The sequence below is a fragment of the Epinephelus lanceolatus genome, chromosome 18 (genome assembly GCF_041903045.1).
Source record: "Epinephelus lanceolatus isolate andai-2023 chromosome 18, ASM4190304v1, whole genome shotgun sequence".
NCBI lineage: Eukaryota > Metazoa > Chordata > Actinopteri > Perciformes > Serranidae > Epinephelus > Epinephelus lanceolatus.
The window spans coordinates 233,362-259,157 of record NC_135751.1 but is presented as its reverse complement, the minus strand read 5'-3'; the positions used below and the strand labels follow the sequence as shown (position 1 = coordinate 259,157).

At 38.0% G+C, this 25,796-nt stretch overlaps 2 pseudogenes across 2 annotated transcripts; one reads left to right on the top strand and one right to left on the bottom strand.

Moving 5' to 3' along the window:
* The first annotated feature begins 6,541 nt into the window (after positions 1-6,541).
* Positions 6,542-9,825, top strand: LOC144458681 (G2/M phase-specific E3 ubiquitin-protein ligase-like; annotated as a pseudogene). The gene is made up of 9 exons (XR_013488061.1): positions 6,542-6,621; positions 6,710-6,789; positions 7,150-7,227; positions 7,347-7,543; positions 7,659-7,758; positions 7,859-8,020; positions 8,123-8,220; positions 8,442-8,589; positions 8,877-9,825. The product of XR_013488061.1 is annotated as a G2/M phase-specific E3 ubiquitin-protein ligase-like (transcript).
* An 820-nt stretch (positions 9,826-10,645) lies between these two features.
* LOC117259539 (uncharacterized) lies at positions 10,646-15,104 on the bottom strand (annotated as a pseudogene). The gene is made up of 5 exons (XR_004501849.2): positions 14,455-15,104; positions 13,226-13,271; positions 13,026-13,117; positions 12,822-12,932; positions 10,646-11,923 (listed from the first exon to the last, which is right to left on the bottom strand). The product of XR_004501849.2 is annotated as an uncharacterized LOC117259539 (transcript).
* Between the last annotated feature and the right edge of the window lie 10,692 nt (positions 15,105-25,796).

Here is a 25,796-nt window from a genome sequence, read left to right as displayed (position 1 = left end):
CTAGGCTAAATAAACAGCTGAGCTCTGTTTACAGGCTACGCTGTCAGTCAGTGTGCGGGCTGGAGATTGGTGGAGCAGAGAGGGGAGGGGGTACCCGCTTGGTATTGTAAACGAGTATGTGTGTATGGAGTGTGTGTGTTACGCTAGAAGAGTCAGAGTTTGGGACGGAGTCTTTTACCCCCTGGAGTGTTACCGGAGTGCTCAAATAAACGGGCCTTTTCCCAAACGCTACTCTGGTCTCCTGCTCGTGAGTGATTCATTGCAATATCGTAACTTGGTTTAGATTTCTAAATAAACATTCACCTCATTGCTAGATAGACCTACTCCTGAAAAACTCGTGTCTGTGCAAGGCTTTTGTCCCTACGAGGCCACTGTCATTTACCCGACGGGAGGGGTGAGCGAGTGAGCCCTGCAATCTAGAATTTGACCACTGATGTCACTGTTTTCAATGGTTTTCAACCCATTTTATACAGTGGCCCTTTAATAGAATCCCATAGGTACCTTGGATCTTCTACTGAATTCTGATTTATCTGAATAAATTCATTAAGCTCTAACTTAAACTGTTCACAAAACTGCTCATTCTGTAACAAAGTAAGGTTGAATCTCCATCTGGATGCACGATTTTGTTTACCAGGAAAAACCAACTTACATATATTTGCGTGATGGTCAGATATAGACATGTGGCAAATGTACACTTTTTTAACCAGGTGAGCTGTTTTGGCAGATATCAAGATATGATCAATTCTTGAATATGTTTGATGCCTTGCTGAAAAAAATGCAAATTGTTTTAAATCAGGATTATGAATTTTCCAAATATCCACCAAGGCATTATTAATTGACAAATTCCTCAAAGCTAAAGTTGCTGGAGCAACTGTTGTTATATTCTTTGATCTATACATTACTGAGTCAAATACAGCATTCATATCACCTCCAAGGACGACCTGATAGTCTGACAAACCAGCTAGAAGATTAGATAAATGAGTGAAAAAAGCTGGATCATACGTGTTTGGGGCATAAACTGCCACAAACGCTATTTTTGTGCCAGAATACACCCCTTTTATATCAGCGATTCTACCACCTTCATCATTTCCTGCATCCAATATATGCATTTTCAGATTAGAACGTGATAATATAATCACTCCTTTTGTCTTATTATTAGTGGTGGAGGAGGAAACAACCTTATAAATATTGTTCCCAACCCGATCAATATCTTGTTCCATAATATGAGTTTCCTGAAGCATTACAATGTCTGCTCCTTTTCTGCCAATGATATCAAGACAGCAAACTCTTTTAGCTTGGTTATTGATTCCTTGGATGTTCCACGACAAAACAACTAAATTTGTCACTGTGTATGCTAGAAAGATAATACTGAATCTTTATTAACATAAAAGGTCTAAAAATCATAATGGAGAAGCAGTTGTCCACTAAGTTAATCTCGAAGAGCACATAATTAGAAAAGGAAAGGTCCCACCCCCAGTTGCAACCCTCATCCACCCACACCCCTGAAATAACCCTGAGAGAGTAGGTCAAGTTTATAAAATAGACTAACATCCAGACGAAAAAACTTTCCTCTCTCTGACCCCCTGCTCTCTGCTTCCCATTGCAAAGAAGTACCATGGAGACAAAAAAAAAAAAAGCGCTCGGCAGCACCACCGACATAACTCCCTCTTATATCAATCAATCAATCAATTTTATTTATAAAGCCCAATATCACAAATCACAATTTGCCCCACAGGGCTTTACAGCATACAACATCCCTCTGTCCTTTGGACCCTCACAGCGGATAAGGAAAAACTCCCCCAAAAAAAACTCTTTAACGGGGGAAAAAAAACTGTAGAAACCTCAGGAAGAGCAACTGAGGAGGGATCCCTCTTCCAGGACGGACAGATGTGCAATAGATGTCGTACAGAACAGATCAGCATAATAAATTAACAGTAATCCGTATGACACAATGAGACAGAAAGAGAGACAGAGACAGAGGGAGAGGGAGAGAGAGAGAGAGAGAGAGAGATGCAGGACAGACGGTAATGACAGTAGCTTACAACAACATTAATGAAAGTAATAATATTATCGTTATAGTTCTGGCTACTGTGGTACAATATGTTGAAAGCAGGGTTCAAACTTAACTTTTTGGCTTACTAGCCAAGTGGCTAGTAAGCTTTAAAAATCTACTGGCCAAAAAAATTTTTTCATTAGCCAAAAATCATAAATAGCATTTTGGTGTGTTATTACCATAATAAACTCGAGCAATTCTCAAAATACAATATTAGCATAATTTTGTGTGGAATTAAGGAATGAGTCAAATTTGATTGTTTAAAATACTTTATTAAAACATACTTTGCTTAATAAGCTTTACATTAAATGTATCAACTCATTGTTATATATTGGCGCATCTCAATAAATCACAATATTGTGAAAAACTTCAAAATTTTTGGTCAGTTATTTCTAGGGCTGTACCCAAATATTCGGATATTCAAATATTCGTTTCTATGGGTAGGTATTCGTTATGAAAATTTGGTATTCGATATTCATTTTTTTATTTACTTTTACTATTTATTTTTTTAGTAATATTATTATTATTTTTTTTTTTTTACATATTTTTCTGGTGCTAAATGTAGTCTTTTGTTGTTGGTAAATGTAGGTTATCAATAAAAATCCAAACTTTTAAATTGCATTGTTAAAAATGTGAAAATATAGTAGGCTTATCCTACCAACTGAGCTTGTGCGCACGGCAGGCTTGAGCGCATCCGTCTGAGGCTGTGGATCAATGCCAAGTTTTACCACTTTATCACTATTCCCTCTAACTTGTAGCTGTTTTTTTGTTATCTTTTGAATTTAATATGAATTATGGAACCGTTTTTGTCAACGTTTGTTTCCCCCGTTTTGTACAATAAATTATTGTTTAAAGTTTCAACAAGTTTCTTTTGGAGTACGTGACACAAGTGTGTTTTGAAAACGGCCGCGGACTGTCACCTGCTCAATGCATCAGTACCTTCGGATGCCATGACAGTAATAGCCATATATCATTTACAGACCGATTTAACAGACGATCACTGCTGAACGACCCACAGGTCCATTTGCAGGTCCCGCGGGTCCTGCGGGTTACGGGTTGACCCGCGCATCACTACTTAGCTCAGTCTATAAAGGCTGTACACAACAGTAAAGGCTATAGACATTATATTCTATTCAGGCCGGCAGAACCAGCAGTGTATCGGCTCTACACAACTTGTTTCAACAGTTCCCATTTAATCAGAAGACAAATTAAACAGGATGACTAGCCAATGTGAAAATCAAAAGAAAGCATAGAATAATGTACTGAAGGAGACTGTTGTGCCATCACATTTTTTTTTGTGGTTTGAGAGCAAAGATCCGGTCACTGGAGTGCTTCGCAAGGAGTCTTTGAAACGAGCCGAGCCTGGCGTAAAACCGGAGAGAGCAGGCAGCAAGGCTGCAACACGGCCACAGCACCCCCTTATCAGCCTTTCTAGGGCGTCGAAATGGCGGACCGTGGATCTCCAACTGCACGCTCACGTTCTAGCTCCCACTTTGCGGCATGTTGTGGGCTTGAAGATGTGTTGTACGACACCAGCGCGCAACCAATGACATCACGTAGCCTACACACAGCTAGGGGCGGGAGAAACAACAACAACAGTAGTTTGGCCCTATTTTTTTCACTCGCCAGAGTGGCTGGTTAGGTGACTTCATTTACTGGCCAAAGGGTTAAAATTAGTCGCCTCTGGCGTCTGGCGACTGCTAATTTTGATCCCTGGTTGAAAGTATATATTAGTATCTGGCAGTATACATGTGTGATAATAATCATATGTGTATAATAACAGTAGAAGTATGACTAATGATGGCAGCAGCAGCAGGAGGCATCTGGCAGGACCACGGCAGCAGCACAACCACACATGTCACGCTATCCAGGCACTGCTGCGATATGAGTTAACCTGAGAGACAGTGGAGCACAAAGGCTCTGGAGAAGAAGCCGAGTTAGTGACATCCAGAATGGCCGAGTTAGCAAGATGCAGTAATAGGATACGAGAGAGAGAGAGAGAAGGAGAGAAGGTGCCCGGTGTATTATAGGGGGGTCCTCCGGCAGACTAGGCCTAAGTCAGCCTAACTAGGGGCTGGTACAGGGCAAGCCTGAGCCAGCCCTAACTATAAGCTTTATCAAAGAGGAAAGTCTTAAGTCTAGTCTTAAATGTGGAGACGGTGTCTGCCTCCCGGACCGTAACAGGAAGATGATTCCACAGGAGAGGAGCCTGATAGCTGAAGGCTCTGGCTCCTGATCTACTTTTGTAGACTTTAGGGACCACAAGTAACTCTGTGTTCTCAGAGCGCAGTGTTCTGACTGACCTTCATTTCTTAAAGTAATGATGGCCACTCGTTTTTCTTTAGTTAGCTGATTGGTTCTTGCCATAATATGAATTTTAACAGTTGTCCAATAGGGCTGTCGGCTGTGTATTAACCTGACTTCTGCACAACACAACTGATGGTCCCAATCCCATTGATAAAGCAAGAAATTCCACTAATTAACCCTGATAAGGCACACCTGTGAAGTGGAAACCATTTCAGGTGACTACCTCTTGAAGCTCATGGAGAGAATGCCAAGAGTGTGCAAAGCAGTAATCAGAGCAAAGGGTGGCTATTTTGAAGAAACTAGAATATAAAACATGTTTTCAGTTATTTCACCTTTTTTTGTTAAGTACATAACTCCACATGTGTTCATTCATAGTTTTGATGCCTTCAGTGAGAATCTACAATGTAAATACTCATGAAAATAAAGAAAACGCATTGAATTATGGAGCTAGAACGGTGACTTTAAAATTTGGCATCCAAAAACAAAATTGGCATTGAAAACAAAGCCAGTACTGAAAAAGGAAACATTGGCATTGAAACATTTGTATTGAAAACAGTTGTATTGGCATTGAAACAAGTATTGGCACTGAAAAAAGAAAATAATTAAAATAATTAAAATCTGAAAATCTTATTATTTTATTTTATTGGGATTTTTTTGTAATTTTCAATGACAATCTTCAGATTTTTTCTTCATGCCACTTTTTTTTCAGTGACAGATTTTTTTACAATGTCAGTTTTTTTTCAGTGTCACTGATTTTCAGTTTCAACTTTCTGTCACTGTTTTGGCGTGGAGAGGGAGGGGTCTGAGGGGAGGGGCAAGTAGAGCATGGTTTGCATATAATTTGCATATCGGCATACTGAAGACGTACGTCTCTTTTCCGAACCCGCCATCCGCTCGGAAGCCTCTGGCATGGTGGCTTTACTAAAATGTCCTGTTCACCGGGAACTTCCAAACCGCAAGTAAGTCTGTTTTTTTTCTCTGCTATTTACATGTTTATTCACATGCAACCTGGCCTGTTTGGTTAACTTTTAATGGCCGTCATGCTGTTTTTGTAGAGGTCCGCTGGAACATGTCAGTTTCTAACATTAACGTTAGCCGTGTTGGCTAACTTAACCTGTGGTTAATGCAGGATCAAAAATAAACACCCGCCAAGCGCCGAACACGGCTAAAAGTCGGTTTTGGCAGAAAAATAAATTAACGTCATGTGTCACCGGCCTGGCGGTAAATACTTGTTGCTGCCAAGTAATAATACATCACAACAGCGGCTAACAGTAACATAGCCTGGAACGTTAACATTGACATGATAAACAGCAGGGCTTCGGCTGTGTAATTTAGCTACTGACATCGCCAGCACACGCACACACACCATACAGCCTCTCATCTTTGAGCCGCTAGCTCAGCTTCAACACAGGTAGTACACAATAACTCTTACAAGGGCCGCGAATTTGCTTCTGGTGACGATAAAAATGTTCCAGCGGACTCGGTTTCCAGCGCGGTCAACGAGAGTCTGAGCAGCTAACTTACTGAGCTGTGACTACCAGCTCTGCTTTTCTCAGTTTACCTGCCACTAGCAGATGAGCCAGAAAGTTAAATGTGGACCCTGGGTAAATGGTAGCTAATGTTAAGTCTCAAGCCCTGTGATGTTTTGCCGTTGTGTTTTTCACAAAGACCCTGGCCGAGTTAAAGTTAACTTTGAACGGCTGTTGTGCTGGTTTGGCAGCGGTCCACTGAAAGAAATGCTAAGTTAATAGGTGTTGGCTAGCTAATCTGTGGTTAATGCTAGTTAGCGTTAATTCTCCAGCCCTGTGATGTCTCTTTTCTTTTTCTTTAGGAGTTAGAGGCCAGTGTTATTGCTGCTGCACAAGGCCTCATAAACGTGCTAACGCAAAATATTCAGCAGCATCACACCCCAGCACAGCAGAATCCAGTGCAGTCACATGAGCAACAGAATCGACAAGCACAAACAACAAAACAAACAGTGCAGGAGAAGATGGCCAGGTGTTTAATTTAACATCATGAAGTGCTCTGAGTTCCTCAGATGTTTTTTTATAGACAATTGAGATAATACACTGTTTGCAAAAAAGTGTCCGGAAATTTTTATTGTTTGTTTGTATGTCGTAGCATTGATTATTTCTCCTCTTATGTATTCATGGATACAGCTGTTTGTTACTTTACAGGACTGGCAGAATGAGGTCCAGGTTCTTTCTGTCACAAACTCACCACTTGCGCACCCTAACAAAGAGTCCAGAGATTGTGGCCAGGTAATGATTTTGAGCTGAGATCTTGAAAGATATGTACAATTGCAGACAGAGACCTTGTGCAATTGATTTGAATATCTGTTGTCTACAGGATAGAAAGGAATGCCCTATATGTTGTGGCTGCTTTCCATCAGATGAAATTGTTCTGCATGCAAGCCTGTGTGGGGAAAGGTTTGCCATTCTATCATGTTATTATACATTTTATTTCCCCAACATATTGTCTTTGTTAAAGCTGTGTCTCCTTGTAATATATCTACTGTGCACTATATCAGGGATTTGGGATTAATTTAAATATAATTTGCATCTTTGTTTTAGCCTTCATAATGCACAAGAAATGCTGTGATAATACAAGAGTGTAATGGCAAGGTCACTCAATGGGCATCTAGGTTGACACATAGGTCCAAAATAACATCAGTAGAATGCCTTTTTACCATTGTTTTTCAGGTGTGCTGAAACATAAACATTAATATATTGTACTGAATATTACATACAAATTGAATGTTTTAATGTGTTTTTGTTGATCCTTGTCAGTCTACAGGGCATGTTGAACTACAGTACAGACAGCTGTGTGCTACACGAGGGAAGCGTATCTATGGCCGATATGTCTAGGTGATTTTTTACCCCCATCTTTTTTCATCAGTCATTTGTTTTCCTACGGTGTCATTAAATTCAAAGTTAAGTAATTGATTTTTTTCTCTCTCTTTTTTTTTTTTGCTGCTTTTTAATAGTGACGATGATGTCCTCCAGTGGCTTGCAAGCCAAGTAGATGCAAGCAAAGATTTTAAGATCTGCATCACCCGGGACAACCTCGTCCAAAGAGGCCTAATTCAGTGGCAGAGACAGAAGAAGGGCTCCCCTGTCAACAAACATTTCATTGGTGAAGCTGGAATCGACACTGGAGCATTAAGCAAAGAATTTTTGACTGGTAATGTATCCTTTATGACAATCTCTCGCACCAAACACTACTGAAATCAGGTTCATAGGTACAATATTTTTTTATTTACTGAACTGTGTTTTCTGTCATCATTTATTGTATTTAGAAATGATGCATGGCATTGAGAGGCGATTGTTTGAGGGCAATGGCAAGAAGGGAAAGAGTCCTGTCTACTCTATGTGTGACCTAGAAAATGGTTTCTACAGGTTTGCATTGTTTCCTAGTTATCCTACATTATGCAGTTTATGCAAGTAAAAGTAAAAAGTCACAATTACAATGTCTGCAATGTTTGTTGATGACATGCAGAACTGCAGGAGAAGTGTTTTCTGTCAGCCTAGCTCAGGGTGGCCCAGCACCATGCTTCTTCAGAAATTGGTGTTACCAGTTTCTTGCAACAGGGGATTTTGATGCTCTGCAGCTGACCAAAGATGTGTGGATGATCTTGAATATGCTTTACTCATAGAAAGGGTGAGTACATCTGCTATGAACAACTGTGCAAGACTATTAAAGGCTTTTCTTAGTGTACAGTATTTCATTGCTATAGTGTTAATAAGTTCGTTGTAATTTTAGGTGGAGGCAGCAACTGATCTGACACAGTTGACAGATGAAATCGTGAGTTGTGGTTACACTGGTTTGCTAAAGATGGACCGAAAGGACAGTATCATAAGGTCCGTACTATAATTCATTTTGATGCACCCAGCATCAGTAGCCACTATAACAGAATAGTATTATTATTGTTTTTAGAAATGCAGCATTTGAACTTAAAATATAAATTTGTACAGCCTTGTCTTAGTCTTAATTTAGTTGTGTGGAAAAAAGCATGTATTTCCCTTTTTTGTTTATGGGTCTTCTGCAAATCAAGACAAACTTTGTTCCCTGTTCTCAATAGAGCCATTGTTCTGCATGCTACAATGCGTCTAACTCCTATGCTTCAGCAAATTAGAAATGGGATGAAGATCTACAACCTTCTGGATGTGATTGGGAAGCATCAAACTCTCTGCTCAAACCTGTTTGTCCCCAAAGAGGACGATGACAGAGTAAGGATTCTGGGCATTAAATCATCCAGATTTGCTTTACTGCTATGACTTGATAATATACTTAGAAACCCTACAGGATGTAGTAGTAGAGCTGCATCTCTTTATGATTTATACCATTGTCTTTTTATGAATTTCTGTTATTGCTTTGCTTAAGCTTTTTTGTTTCTGAAGAATACGAAGTCATATGTAATGTGGACCTGTGGTCTTTTTCAAAGTTTCTATGTGTTCCTATATGTGTAGTCAACCCTCCTCCTTTTTTTTCCCCCCTTTATACCCCCCCCCCCCAGCCGGATGCTGATTACATAATGAGTATCCTAGTGCCTGAGCTGAGTGAGAAGGGAAGTCCAAGGCAAGCAAGAGAAAATGCCATCATCAACTTACTTCAGGACTTTCTACAAGACCTAGAAATCACAGGTTTGACTTAACCTGTCTTTATCACATTTTAAAGTACTATACAAATTTGCCATGCAAACAGCTGGTACCTAAAATGAGTAGAGCAGAATATGATTCCACAGTCTTTGATTAGAGAGATGAATATTAGCACTCCACCAAAAAGGACCATCAATAGATTTCCTTTTTAGAAACATTAATTTTGTGGGTAGTGGTGGGTGGCAATGCTTATGGCAAAATGGTCCAAGTTTTGAACTTCACTAGAGCCTTTCTGGACTTTGCCCTCCACAGCCCAAAGACATAAGTAATAGATCAAAATACATGTTTCTTAAGAAAAAAAATAAATTCCCAGAATGCAGGAATATTGTTTAAGCTTATGTGTCCCCTCCAATGTTGAATGGAAACATATGCCTGTGGTGACAACATAGTACACTACAAATGTAATCAAATGATTTTATACTGTATACCTGGTATTCTTTTGGATTACATTATTCTAGGACTATTCCTACCTTTTTGTTTTTATCTTTCAGTTATTTCAGTGTATATCAAATAGAAATGAATGCAGTAGGGTTAGTTGAAATAGGACTTTGGGATTAATCGTGCAAATTAGTAAATAGGGTTGGCTTCTTGCAGTGTTGGATTTTTACTCCATTGTAATGAAATACTCTGATTTGTTTTATCATGCGGGTCAGAATGAAGACCAGAAAATGTGTGAGCCTCTGACCCAAGAGGAGCTGCTAAGTGAAGGGCACTGGAATCAACAAAAACACGCAAGCCTGTCTGTCCCAACAGTAATGCAGTGGTTAACTGGACAAAGGCACAAGCCCCTTCTTCCATCAGAGAGGGCAGATTTTAAAATAAATCTAAGATTTGAACACCACTGTAATGGGAAAATGCCTGGTCACCACATTTGTTTCCCACTTGTAAGTGCCTGCACAAATACAATAACTATTCCTGTCGAACATATGAAAACATACACAGAGTTCAGAGATATAATGACAGTAGCAATCAGAATGGGTAGAGACTTCGGTCGTGTGTAGAGGTCATGTTTTGTGACCACTGATGTTTACTTGAAAGTCAGCCAGTATTGTGAATTTTTTTTGGCATTTTTGTTAAATCTGTTCAGTGAGCTATTTATTGTTCTGAGACAGTCTTAATAAAAAAAATACAGATAGCATAACCCTAATCATAAAAACAGCTCAATATTACAGTTCGGTTCTTTACACTTGATTCTCCCATTGCATTGTTTTTTTAGTTTGGGATCACTGCTAACAATTTATTTGAAAAAAGGTCATTTAAGAACTCTGTATTTGCATTTTGTTTACAGCGCACTGACAAATGTACATGTAATATAGAACCTTGAAATGTGATGCTGTTCCTCATATTACAAGGTTACTTGTACTGTTGAAAAGTTGAAAAGTTGAAATTGTTCAGTCTTCCACATATGCATTAGTTTCAACATGTGTAAGGCAAATTCATGTCATTCAAGTGAAATCAACTTTGTGGGGGTTTGGATTTTTTACTAAATCGTCAGCAAAAATTAACTTGACAACAATAAATATGGATATAATGCGGTCTGTGGCCTTTATCATTTTTTTCATTGTGAATATTAACTGAAGTGTTTTACTTGAGTATGTATACAGTATTATGCTGTAAAATGGAACTAATGTGCTGTTTTCCACTGAAAAGAAAAAAAAAACAGCATTTCACTTCAGAGCCCAACACAATACAGATGCACATTATGCAGCATCAAAGTGTTCAAATCCACATAGCTTTATTTTAAATTCTTCATTACCAAAATATCAAACATGACATATTGAGTTTGGTAGATGTGTTATGCAGTGTGAGATAACTGTCTAATGGTATTTAAGACACCAGTTTAAAATATCTGCATACACTAGATTTAAAAGTTTGGCCAATAAAATTGTGGGAGGTTACATTTGGTTGTTTAAAACAAGTAACAGCAGAATAAAACAGTGGATCTCTTTTTACCATGACAGACTGAGTTGTTTATATACTGCATAGTAAAACCTATATCCTAAACAATCTCCACAATAGTTCTGCACAAATACCTATTCATGCAAGCAATTACAATTTCATTTGTCTAAGAATCAGAAACAATTTTTTTGAAATCACAAAAACTGTTGAACATCTATTCTATATTGCAGACTGCATGTTATCCTGCCAAATTTGAGTGAAATGTTACATAGTCAAGCGCAGCCTTGTAAATGTCTCTTCCATTGTCCTGGGAGGGAGTGATAGGATTGATGGCTGCCCTCGGTCCAGCCATAGCCTGTTGCCACAGAGGGCACTGGATGGGTGGTAGAACTACTCCACCAGCAGCAGCAGCAGCAGCAGGAGCATCTTCTCTCAAACTGTCAGGGTTGTCCAACAAGTGATCTTGCAAATCATATAAATGGCAAGTAATTTTGTTATAACACTTGCCTTTTGTATACTTCACACATTTGATCTTCAAAGAATTCATTTTATTATTTATTTGTTGAGAGTACGAAAATACCGAATATACATTGTCGTTAAAAACATTTTTGACTTCTGATTTGATCTATTTTTGCATTATTTGTCACAATTGTTTCAGATCTTAAAATATATGACACAATGGGTAAACCTGATTAAACATAGCTTGGATTCAACATTTTTGAGGTCTACCTCTAGATTCTCTGGAGCAGCCACAGGATACTGGAGAAATCCAATGGTCCAAAGTTGATTGGAAGTCAGGTTTTGTTCCGTTCGCAGAGGATGGTTATCCCACCCGGCTGTAAAAGTGTCTAGGTCCATTTGGAGGCATGGTACAAATATGTACTGGGCACAGAATAACTGCAGGCTGTTGGAGGGATCAAGTAGGCACTCCTCTTCAAGACCATGAAGTAGCTCATAATATACCCTTGTTACTGCCATCCACACGTCATGCCATAAGTGCTCCACTCTGAAGGATCAAAAATACAAAAAATATTAATATTAGAATCACAGCCAGGGACACTCAAAATGTAGGTCAGACTTGGTCTCTCCTCTCTGCCTGCTTGGTGAACTGACTGACGCAACTGTCTTGATACGGATGCACTGCTATCCATTTCCTAGGTAACCCAAGGTTGAGATCATCTATATTTTGTTTCATTACAGATAGACTCTCTGTAGAAAGTGTTGCATGTATTGTAACATAATAGATTGCTTCTCTATTTTTCTCTGCAAAATGTTGAATGGGTCGCCAAATATACCCGGGCTGGCCATTCATATACCTGGGTGGCCCGCCCAAGTAAAGTCTATATGTGGGAAACATTGACTTAAGTTAACTTAGGTAAGCATGGTGTCTTGATTTGAACAAAAATCTAAGACTCTTCACACATGTATAAAGTGGTGAACAATAACCTAATTTGGACACAGTGCATCTCTGTAGGCCTACGAAGGATAAATGCTTCCTGTGAGGATGTATCCTTCAGCTTTGGTTTGGTACTGCAGTGTTCACTCTATTACTATTATAAGTCTCCCCAGCTGGCTGTCAATAAGAATTGACTTGCTCCCAAGAATTTCTATGACAGAAATCATTTTTAAATAAATAATTTCTGGTGAAGACTGTTTACAGCGAGTCTGTGAATTATCCAAATTTACTAGGACAGAGATGTTGGTATTATGGTCTTTGCAATGCAGTTCTTTAATGCTTTAGGCATCAAAAAACAAATCACATTCACCTCCATTGTATTTTGTGAGAACAAAAGTGTTAGTGACAGACTGACATTTCAGTAAATAAAAACACTGATGTGCGGAAAAACTGTTTTTTTCTGATTTGGGTTAGGGTTACTTAAAAGAAACACAACTTTGATATTTACCTTTGATTATGCACACTTTTCCAAGTTATGTAGCTTGCTCTGCCACAGCCACGAATAGTGAACATGTATTGAGCAATGCCGACATTTTCGACCCCTTGGTCTCCTCTAACTCTAAATTATGACATAAGAAACAGAGAAAAAGTCAAATGTTTTCAGTCAATGAATTTCGACAAAAAGACAATCATGCTCTTGCTGTTTTCTTACCTTAATGGAATGCCAAACTTTTCAACTGAGCTCATGAAGAAGCCAAGTGCTGTTGATGCCTTGTTATTATTCGCAGAACCCAGGTACATTATCTAGAGTACAGTAACAAAATACTTGCGTGAATGTGCCATACTAAATAGAATATGGTAATACTAGGCTCAGCCCCATTGCTTTGTTTTGAAAAAGTGTCAAATGTTTACCTTTCGTGAATAACCATCAATTCCAGCGAAGATAACAATACCATATCTGAAAGGAAAAATAAATTATCAGAAAGTGTATCAACCCTTAAAATTATAATAGCTCTACATACACAAATCATTAAGTTGGTCAATTCAGATTTTCATACAAGGTATTTCCGGTTTCATGTTAACTTACAATGAACCCATGTAACATTTAGCATCTTTTCACTACAGAATTGCATGTTTCTTTTCTCACTGTGCAGTTATACTGTAAAAAAAAAAGTTATCTTCATGATTCTGCTTTAACCAAATTACAATAAAAAAAATTAGGGTATTCAAAAAGGTTTAATCAGCCAAGATGGGCAGCATCCTCCGGTATATTGTCCACAATATTAAATGGATGGTTTACTAGGGGGGTATACAAGACATCTACCATCGCTTTATTAAATAATTTCTTAATTAATTAATTTCACACTGTCCAAAGAGAACTACACATTCACTGGAGACAACTGCAAAGACCTTAAAGAAAAACTGTCAGTATTCAAGATGATGTTCTTGAGATGGTCTCATAGAGTGAAGTCCAATTATTTGTAAAAGCTGCACTTTAGACGGGACATCCCCCTATAATATGATATGAGAAATTAAGCTAGCCTCAGTGTGTAAATGACTGTTTTTTCCCTCCTTTATTTCATGTAACAGTTAAACCAATGTTGTACACATAACCATGTTTCATTATGTGTGGCACAACAGACTTTTCCTGACTGTATGACATCCTCATCCTGTTTTTTTTAATGGTAAACTACTGCATTTACTGCCTAACGCTGAATTAAACAACCTTAAAGAACCATGCTAAAATGATCATGGCTTCTTCAGGAATGTTCTTAATTTACAGCATGCATGCTGATCCACACAGTGTGGAATGGATTAAGAGTCACTAAGCACCAATCATTAAATAGCTACCCATTCACATGTTGAAATTTTATAGAATGGGGCACAAACTAACTGTATGTGCAGCTTAATTAATAAACTGTATTACAAAAGTTTGTTTTGTTGTAATACAGCTCCAGCAATCTATAGCCTATGTTGTAATTGCATACAACATCTACCAGCATCCCTCAAACATGAATAGAACTTATTTGTAAAAGCTTGAGCAAGACTCACTCTGCAAACTATTTCAACATTTATGCATATAAATATATGAACATATTATAACAATATTCTTGTAAAACATAACACATACACACACACACCTGATAAGTTTGTGATTTGTGTCCACGTGGACCAGTGAGTGGGGACCCTTGACAGAATATGTTCTTCTACCAACACAGCCTAAACGTGCCATTCTCTCCAAGATCCCTGCAGAATCCACCCTGTGCATGGATGCTGAAACCTGCTCCCATCTGACTCGGTGTCCCATCGCTTGCAGTTCGCCCTTCATCATTCTATAGCCTATGTGCGGCAGCCTCAATTTAACTGAGCGCACAAGATTGTCCAGCTCCAGATCTGTGATATTGCTGTATAATCCCGTAACTGATAGTCCATACTCATGCATCCGCCGATATACTGTCCTTTTGCAGACACCCAGGAGCTTAGCTACACAGGGGATGGGCAACTGCATGTCGATAAGGTTTTGGAGACATTCTTTAGAAATTGCAAGTTTTGGCTGTCCCCTACCACCCCTCAGAACCTCTACATAGGTGGCAGCTGGATAACTCTCCTCTTGTAAACGAAGAAGTCTTAATAAGTCAGATAAAGCACGAACAACATCTTGAGGCAGTTCTACTACATTGGCAAAAGAGCGTACAAGTCCTACTTCATGACTTAAAACAAAGTGTAAATAATCCAAATCCACAGGCTGACGTCAAAGAACTTCCTGAAGCCTTCTCAGCATTCTCTCCATGAACTGCCTCACAGTCGAAGGTTCCTGTGATTAATATTTAAAAAAAACCAAAACACTAATGTGATGACACATTTATCAGCGCTCAAGTTGCCATGACAAGCTACTCTACCTTAGATCTGCCATACAGCTATAGAAATGTTGAATTGGCGCACATTTAACTAAATATTAATTACATTTAAATCAAATAATTTAATGTTAGAAACCCCTCTTTCCACATATGAGCAAATGCAACACTTTAATTTTGATTTCAAATTGTTACAGAGAGGTAAGCAGAACTCAGTGCAATTCATGAAATAACAAAAGATGTTATTTAAAGAAACTTGTCATTTCCTTGGATCGTCAGAGCAAAAAGCCAAATATATAAAAGCTAATAGGCAAACATATTTTGATTAACTTACCGTCATCTGTTGGGGTCGCGAATCTGCCATCTCTCTCAACTTCAACAACACCTCCCTTGAACTGAAGTAATATTCCGGGTTTGTGCTTGTCGATTCTGTTGCTCGTGTGACTGCACTGGATTCTGCTGTGCTGGGGTGTGATGCTGCTGAATATTTTGCGTTAGCACGTTTATGAGGCCTTGTGCAGCAGCAATAACACTGGCCTCTAACTCCTAAAGAAAAAGAAAAGAGACATCACAGGGCTGGAGAATTAACGCTAACTAGCATTAACCACAGATTAGCTAGCCAACACCTATTAACTTAGCATTTCTTTCAGTGGACCGCTGCCAAACCAGCACAACAGCCGTTCAAAGTTAACTTTAACTCGGCCAGGGTCTTTGTGAAAAACACAACGGCAAAACATCACAGGGCTTGAGACTTAACATTAGCTACCATTTAGCCAGGGTCCACATTTAACTTTCTGGCTCATCTGCTAGTGGCAGGTAAACTGAGAAAAGCAGAGCTGGTAGTCACAGCTCAGTAAGTTAGCTGCTCAGACTCTCGTTGACCGCGCTGGAAACCGAGTCCGCTGGAACATTTTTATCGTCACCAGAAGCAAATTCGCGGCCCTTGTAAGAGTTATTGTGTACTACCTGCGTTGAAGCTGAGCTAGCGGCTCAAAGATGAGAGGCTGTATGGTGTGTGTGCGTGTGCTGGGGATGTCAGTAGCTAAATTACACAGCCGAAGCCCTGCTGTTTATCATGTCAATGTTAACGTTCCAGGCTATGTTACTGTTAGCCGCTGTTGTGATGTATTATTACTTGGCAGCAACAAGTATTTACCGCCAGGCCGGTGACACATGACGTTAATTTATTTTTCTGCCAAAACCGACTTTTAGCCGTGTTCGGCACTTGGCGGGTGTTTATTTTTGATCCTGCATTAACCACAGGTTAAGTTAGCCAACACGGCTAACGTTAATGTTAGAAACTGACATGTTCCAGCAGACCTCTACAAAAACAGCATGACGGCCGTTAAAAGTTAACCAAACAGGCCAGGTTGCATGTGAATAAACATGTAAATAGCAGAGAAAAAAAACAGACTTACTTGCGGTTTGGAAGTTCCCGGTGAACAGGACATTTTAGTAAAGCCACCATGCCAGAGGCTTCCGAGCGGATGGCGGGTTCGGAAAAGAGACGTACGTCTTCAGTATGCCAATATGCAAATTATATGCAAACCACGCTCTACTTGCCCCTCCCCTCAGACCCCTCCCTCTCCACGCCAAAACAGTGACAGAAAGTTGAAACTGAAAATCAGTGACACTGAAAAAAAACTGACATTGTAAAAAAATCTGTCACTGAAAAAAAAGTGGCATGAAGAAAAAATCTGAAGATTGTCATTGAAAATTTCAAAAAAATCCCAATAAAATGAAATAATAAGATTTTCAGATTTTAATTATTTTAATTAGTTTCTTTTTTCAGTGCCAATACTTGTTTCAATGCCAATACAACTGTTTTCAATACAAATGTTTCAATGCCAATGTTTCCTTTTTCAGTACTGGCTTTGTTTTCAATGCCAATTTTGTTTTTGGATGCCAAATTTTAAAGTCACCGTTCTGGCTCCATATTGAATGAGAAGGTGTGTCCAAACTTTTGGCCTGTACTGTACCTTAAAAGACTGTGGTACATAGCCTGTTAATAAGGATATATTGATCATATCTAATATATGAGTGTTAACTAAAGGTAAGACCTCCTTAAGTAGCCTAGTTGGGATGGGGTCTAAGAGACACGTTGATGATTTAGATGAAGAAATCACTGCGGTCAATTCTTGAAGAGAAATTGGGGAGAAGCAATCTAAATATATATTACGTCTTACAGCTGTGTTTGAGGTTAGATAGGTAGGCCTACTATCTGAGGACATGAGGTCATGAATTTTGCCTCTAATAGTTAGAATTTTGTCATTAAAAAAGCTCATAAAATCATTACTGCTAAGGGCTAAAGGAATACAAGGCTCAATAGAGCTTTGACTCTCAGTCAGCCTGGCTACAGTGCTGAAAAGAAACCTGGGGTTATTTTCGTTTTCTTCTATTAAAGCTGAGTAATAGTTTGCTCTGGCATTGCGGAGGCCCCGTTTATAAGTTTTGAAACTGTCTGGCCAGATTAAACGAGATTCTTCCAGTTTGGTTAATCGCCAATTCCTTTCAAACTTTCGCGATATTTGTTTTAACTTGAGAGTTATACCAAGGAGCGAACTTTCTTTGCTTTGTTAACTTCTTTTTAAGAGGAGCTACAGAGTCAAGTGTTGTTCGCAGCGAGCCTACGGCGCTATCAACAAAATGATCAATTCAAAGTCAGTACGGGAAACCTCTGTTACTGAAGGACTTGGTATTGAATTTAATGACGGAGTAATCATTTCCTTAAATTTTGCGACAGCACTATCTGATAAACATCTAGTATAGTAACTGTTGCTGAGTGGCGTGTAATCGAGTAAAAAGAAATCAAAAGTAATCAAATAATGACCCAAAAGCGAGGGATTCTGTGGAAAGACTGTTGATATTATTTTGCGCGACGGACGCTTCATATAATAACATAACAATATACTATTTATGGTGTTATGCCATTGTGTCATTTCTGTCTCTACATGGTCACTCGTTAACAATTCTCCTCTGCTCTCTGTATCGCGCACGGCGGAGTTCTGCCACACACACAGCTGAGCATGCTAGAGCAGCTCGGGCCGCATTTTCCTGACCAAACCTGACCCCGAGTCCGATGCAGTTTGTCAGCTGACAAAGTTATTGAAATGGACAGTGTGTAAATAACCAACAGACTGCTGTTACGCACAGACAAACACGCTGCTCGCACAGCAGCTCAGCACGGCACTCATGCGGAGCTTGTGTTGCGTTCAGGTGTTGTCACGTAAATAACAACTTCCAACACTTACATAGGTCATAGCACAAAACAGCAGCATGTCAAGTGACTTTTTACTTTATTATATTCAATAAAATTGTATGTTCCTAAATCTTAAGACACCTCATATGTAAGCTAGACAGACATTTCACCTGCTCATACTGTGCACACATGTACTGTATGTACTTAGTCCTAAAGAGCCCTTCTGGTGCCAGTAGATACATAGAAACATCCCAGCAGGCTGTGCTTTGCAAGCATACAAAAAAGTTTCACGCATGTGAAAATTATTTTTCATGTGTGTGCTTCGCCTTGCTGCTACAACTCCATCCTAGAGGAAACACTGCTGTGTGCATTTTGTGCAACAGGTGGATGTGGTAGTCTACTGGTAGAGTAGAGAGAGAGCTAAGTAGCGTTGAAGTAGAGTAGAGCAGGGCAGAGAGATGGAAGCAAAATATATTAAACCTGGTGTTAATACAGCAGAACTGGAGAGAGGGGTGAAAAATAAATAGAGGTGGGCATGGCTCAAGTAGGGTGCAAAATTATAGACGGAGAACGATTGACAAATTTTTCACATTAAGCCCTGACACTGTCATTTTTGTATAGGAATTAAGCTACAATGCATGACATATATTGTTTTAATTAATAAATACAGTGTGAATAAAGATTATATAACATAAAAATAACTGCAGTCTTTGTTATTTGATAGCCGCTTAAATTAAACAATTTTTATAGGGCAAGTAAAAACTGACTTTGGGCAAGTAGATCTCTGACCAACTTGCCCGACTGGGCAAGCGAAAAAAAAAGCCTTAACGTTGAACCCTGCTGTTAGGTTATCAATTTCAATTCCATATGTCAGAACTAGATCGAGGGTATGGTTTAAACAGTGAGTGGGTTCATGTACACCCTGACTGATGCCAATGGAGTCTAATAATGAGATAAACGCGGTAGCCAGGGAGTTATTATCATGACATGAATGTTAAAATCGCCTACAATAATAACTTTATCTGATTTAAGAACTAGACTGGATAAAAACTCTGAGAATTCAGATACAAATTCAGAATACGGGCCAGGAGCACGGTACACTATAACAAATAAAAGTGGCTGCGAGGTTTTCCAGGTCAGATGTAAAAGACTAAGAACTAGGCTTTCAAATGAATTATAATCTAGTTTAGGTTTAGGGCTGATTAACACATTAGAGTTAAAAATGGCTGCAACTCCCCCTCCTCGGCCGCTGCCTCGAGGAATGTGGGTATTATTATGACTGGGAGGAGTGGACTCATTTAGACTAACATATTCATCTTGACACAGCCAGGTTTCAGTGAGACTGAGTAAATCAATATGATTATCTGATATTAATTTGTTTACTAACACTGCTTTAGAGGAAAGAGACCTGATATTTAACAGTCCGCATTTAATTCTCCTGTTTTGTCTTTCTGTCACAGAAGAGGTTTTAATTTTTATGAGGTTGTTATGCACAACTCCTCTTTGTTTAATTTTAGATTTAAATAATTTAGGTGGTCGGGGGACAGACACCGTTTATATAAAACTATGAAAACTATGGGTGGGTAACTGAACTAGAAACTCAGAGAGGCGTATAGGACTGCAACTCTCTGTCCTGGTCTCAACTCTGGGCTGTCAGGGATTTAAATTACTAATAAAATGTTCCAGGTTCCTAGAAATGAAAGCAGCTCCATCCAAAGTGGGATGAATGCCGTCTCTCCTAATAAGACCAGGTTTTCTCCAGAAAGTTTGCCAATTATTAACAAAACCCACATCGTTTGCTGGACACCACCTGGACAGCCAGCGATTAAATGATGACATGCGGCTAAACATGTCATCAGTGGTCAGATTTGGGAGGGGTCCAGAGAAAACTACGGAGTCCGACATCGTTTTTGCATATTCACACACAGAGGCACTATTAATTTTGGTGACCTCCGATTGGCATAACCGGGTGTCATTGCCGCTGACGTGAATAACAATCTTACTGAATCTACGTTTAGCTTTAGCCAGCAGTTTTAAATTTGATTCAATGTCGCCCTCTCTGGCCCCAGGGATACATTTGACTATGGCCGCTGGTGTTGCTAACTTCACGTTCCTCAGAATAGAGCTGCCAATAACCAGAGTTTTATCCTCAGCGGGTGTGTCGCTGAGTGGGGAAAAGCGGTTGGAAACATGAACAGGCTGGTGGTGAGCCATGGGCTTCGGCTTGGAGCTGTGCCTCTGGCGAACCGTAACCCAACCTCCCGGCTGAACGGGAGTTACCGGAGGACAGCTAGCAGAGGCTATGGCTATGCTATGTGGCTCCGCACCGGCTACAGGGGGCTGGCTAACTACCGCAGCTACTGAATGGTTTTCCATGGTGCGGAGCCGCGCTTCTAATTCACTAAGCCTCGCCTCCAACGCAGCAAATAAGCTACACTTGTTACAATTGCCACTGTCGCTAAAGGAGGCAGAGGCATAACTGAACATTTGGCACACCGAGCATATATGCACATATAAGAACCGAAATCATAATAGTAATAATAATAACAGTAATACAGTGGGGAGAAAAGTACAATATACAGAAAAAAAGTCAAAAACAAAAGAAAAACAAAAAAACAAAAAAAGCCCCTCTGCAATATGGACCTTTTTTTTTTTTTTTTTTTTTTATAACAAGAGGTTTGAGTAACTTTCCAGCTGGCCAGAAATAGGCTATAGAAGTTCAGAGTCACATATAATCGCCGTCAACACAGTAAACGAGTGAGCGTTATAGCTACAGTCAAGCAAGAAACATTAAGTCCATACCTGTTACATCCTTGTGTGTTGTTAATTCAGTTCGCTCTCAGTTAGTTGTGTCAGTTACCTCCACTCATGATGAGGATGTAAGAACATCATGCAACACCATCGTCGGCCCTATCTCCTTCTTATAGAAATCCATAGCCTTCGAGGCCTCCAAGAAAGAATGAGTTTTGTTCTTAAACGTAATCAGCAGCTTGACTCAGTGCACCATCCCGTAATGCAGCTTAGTTTTCCTGAGGGCACTTTGGACATCGGTGAAGGCGGCTTGCTGCTCGCGCTGCTTCACTGTCATATCAGGATAGATGCTTATCCTATCAGTGTTAATTTTGTCAACTAAAACTTAAACGAAAACTTTTCGGTGACGACCCTTTATTCCGTGACTATGGAAGCCCATTTCTGCCACTTGATAAAAAATAAAAAAATAAGATCTAATGACTAAAAATAATGAGATGCTAAGTCAAAATAATGATACTATCTCAAAAATAATGAGATACTATCTCAAAATAATGACTTACTAAGTCAAAATAATAAGATACTATCTCAAAGTAATGACTTAATAAGTCAAAATAATAAGATACTAAGTCAAAATAATGACTTACTATCTCAAAAACAATGAGATACTATCTCAAAGTAATGACTTACTAAGTCAAAATAATAAGATACTATCTCAAAGTAATGACTTAATAAGTCAAAATAATAAGATACTAAGTCAAAATAATGACTTACTATCTTAAAAATAATGAGATACTATCTCAAAGTAATGACTTAATAAGTCAAAATAATAAGATACTAAGTCAAAATAATGACTTATTAAGTCAAAAATAATGAGATACTATCTCAAAATAATAACTCACTAAGTCAAAAATAATGAGATACTAAGTCGAAATAATGAGATACTAAGTAAAAATAATGAGATACTATCTCAAAAATGATGAGATACTAAGTCAAACTAATTAGATACTGAGTCAAAAATGATGAGATACTAAGTCAAAAATAATGACTTACTATCTCAAAAATAATGAAATACTAAGTCGAAATAATGACATACTATCTGAAAAATAATGAGATACTATCGCAAAATAATGACTTACTAAATCAAAAAATAATGAGATACTAAGTCAAAAATAATGACTTAGTAAGTCAAAATAATGAGATACTATCTCAAAATAATTATTTACTAAGTCAAAAATAATGAGATACTATCACAAAAATAATGAGACACTAAGTCGAAATAATGAGATACTAAGTAAAAATAATGACTTACTAAGTCGAAATAATGAGATGCTAAGTCAAAATAATGAGATACTATCTCAAAATAATGACTTAATAAGTCAGAATAGTGAGATACTAAGTCGAAAATAATGAGATACTAAGTAAAAAATAATGACTTACTATCTCAAAAATAATAAGGTACTAAGTCGAAATATTGAGATACTAAGTCGAAGTAATGAGATACTATCTCAAAATAATGACTTACTAAGCCAAAAAATAATGAGATACTATCTCAAAATAATGAGATACTATCTCAAAATAATGAGATACTAAGTCCAAAATAATGAGATACTATCTCAAAATAATGACTTACTAAGCCAAAAAAATGAGATACTAAGTCGAAATAATGAGATACTATCAAAAATAATGAGATACTATCTCAAAAATAATGAGATACTATCTCAAAATAATGACTCACTAAGTCAAAAATAATGAGATACTAAGTCAAAAATAATGAGATACTAAGTCAAAAATAATGACTTACTATCTCAAAGATAATGAGATACTAAATCAAAAATAATGAGATACTAAGTCGAAATAATGAGATACTATCTCAAAAATAATGAGATACTAAGTCGAAAATAATGAGATGCTATCTTAAAATAATGAAATACTAAGTAAAAATAATGAGATACTAAGTCAAAAATAATGAGATACTAAGTCAAAAATAATGAGATACTGAGTCAAAAATAATGACTTACTATCTCAAAAATAATGAGATACTAAGTCGAAATAATGAGATACTATCTCAAAAATAACGACTTACTAAGTCAAAAAATAATGAGATAGTATCTCAAAATAATGACATACTAAGTCAAAATAATGAGATACTATCAAAAATAATGATACTATCTCAAAATAATGACTTACTAAGTCAAAACAGTGAGATACTATAATGACTTACTAAGTCAAAAAATAATGAGATACTATCTCAAAAATAATGAGATACTATCTCAAAATAATTACTTACTAAGTCAAAACAATGAGATAATAAGTCAAAATAATGAGATACTATCTCAAAATAATGACTTACCAAGTCAAAAATAATGAGATACTATCAAAAATAATGACTTATTTTGACTTATTATCTCATTGTTTTGACTTAGTAAGTCATTATTTTGAGATAGTATCTCATTATTTTTGAGACAGTATCTCATTATTTTTTGACTTAGTAAGTCATTATAGTATCTCATTGTTTTGACTTAGTAAGTCATTATTTTGAGATAGTATCATTATTTTTGACAGTATCTCATTATTTTGACTTAGTATGTCATTATTTTGAGATACTATCTCATTATTTTTTGACTTAGTAAGTCATTATTTTTGAGATAGTATCTCATTATTTCGACTTAGTATCTCATTATTTTTGAGATAGTAAGTCATTATTTTTGACTCAGTATCTCATTATTTGACTTAGTATCTCATTATTTTTGACTTAGTATCTCATTATTACTACGTCAAAAATAATGAGATACTACGTCAAAAATAATGACCTACTATCTCAAAAATAATGAGATACTAAATCAAAATAATGAGATACTAAGTCGAAATAATGAGATACTAAGTCAAAATAATGAGATACTAAATCACTGACTGTTCATGTGGCTGTATCTGTGTGTGAGTCCATTCATGAATGCTTAATAAAACTCAGAAAGACAGACAATGTGTGAAGACTTTTCCTTAAACTGTTCATTTACTGTAATTTTGCCACCACAAAATCTTACACCTCAAACTCCCCCACAAAGGAAGGTTAAGAGGAGGGCCTGATGTCTGAGAACCGGGATTCCCTTCACCAATGGGGTCCAACGAACTTGGTGGCTGTCAACACCTCGCTGTCTTTTCTGGTGAGTTTTGAGGACTGCGCAGAAAAAGTCTTTTCTGTGGAGCTACATTAGGGTCAAAAGTTTTGTACTTGAAAAAATAAAATTTGAAACTGAAAATTCATGTGTTGATCTTGAATTTTGAAAAATACAACAATGTATTCAAAATAAAAATAAGTGTATGAAACGTTTTTTCAGGTTAAATATAATTTTGATTCACTCTGGTAATTGTTTTGAATGAATAATTTATTTTCACTTTTCACTTCCATATATATTTTGACATTTGAGGTCTTATTTTTTTCAGCTGCATGTTTTATCTTTTCAGATTCAGATCTTAGTTTTTACAGTGTCAAATCTTTATTTTTTCACTTTCAAATCTTTTTTTCACTTTCAGATCTTTTTTTTCCCACTTTCAAATCTTTTCAGACTTTTGACCCTGATGTGGCGTGGGGGGCGTGGCATCAACTGAGAGGGGCGTGGAATCATGAGTGACAGTGCCTTCAGGGAACGTAGGAACTAAAAAAATTCTGACACTTATATACACCATATTCATGTGATTGGCAGTGTAAAAATTGATGCCAGTGACAAACTTCCATTTAGAAATCTGTTTTAGACAGTACTGAGCACCAATTGTGGTATAAGAGCAATAAATTATGCCAGATTTTGCAGATCAACAGCCACAGCCTCGACTTTCTCGAGGGTTAGTCAGGGATTTTCGGAATCTCCCACTATTTAAAATTCTGCTTTGATGGACAGTTTGGAAACTCTTGTAATGCCTGAAGGCAGTGCTTTGTTGCAGTATGTTGATGACCTATTGGTTGCGAGTGACACCAGAGAGGGCTGTGTTAAAGACACCCTTGCCTTGTTGACTCATTTGGCTGAACAGGGCCATAAAGCCAGCCTGTCAAAGCTACAGTTTGTTTCACAAGAGGTCACATTTTTGGGTCACGTGATCTCTCCTGAGGGAAAGACCCTCACATCCAAGCGCATTGAAGCCATTCAAAAGATCCCGAAACCTGAAACCAAGAAACAGGTTATGGCATTTTTAGGAATGACGGGCTACTGCAGGGGTTCCTAATTATGCTGAGATTGAGGCACCATTAGCAGCAATTGCTCATGGGAAAGGCCTGAAAGCATCTGATCATGTCATTTGGACTCCTGACGCAGAGAAATCTTTTGTTGATTTGAAACTTGCTTTGCAAACACCCCCTACTCTTGGACTGCCTGACTGTACACGACCATTTACCCAGACTGTTGACGAAAAGGGTGGGTACATGACTTCTGTACTGTTACAAGAACATGGGGGGAAACAACGACCTGTAGCTTATTTTTCATCTAAACTTGATAGTGTTGCTGCAGGTCTGCTTCACTGTCTCAGAGCTGTGGCCACTGCTGAGAGAGCAGTAATGGCATCACGTGATATTTTGGACTATGCTGATTTGACCTTGCTTGTCCCACATGCAGTATCTCTTATCTTACTCGAGCAGAAAACTTCACATCTTTCTGCTGCAAGGTGATTGCGTTACAGTGCTGTTCTGTTG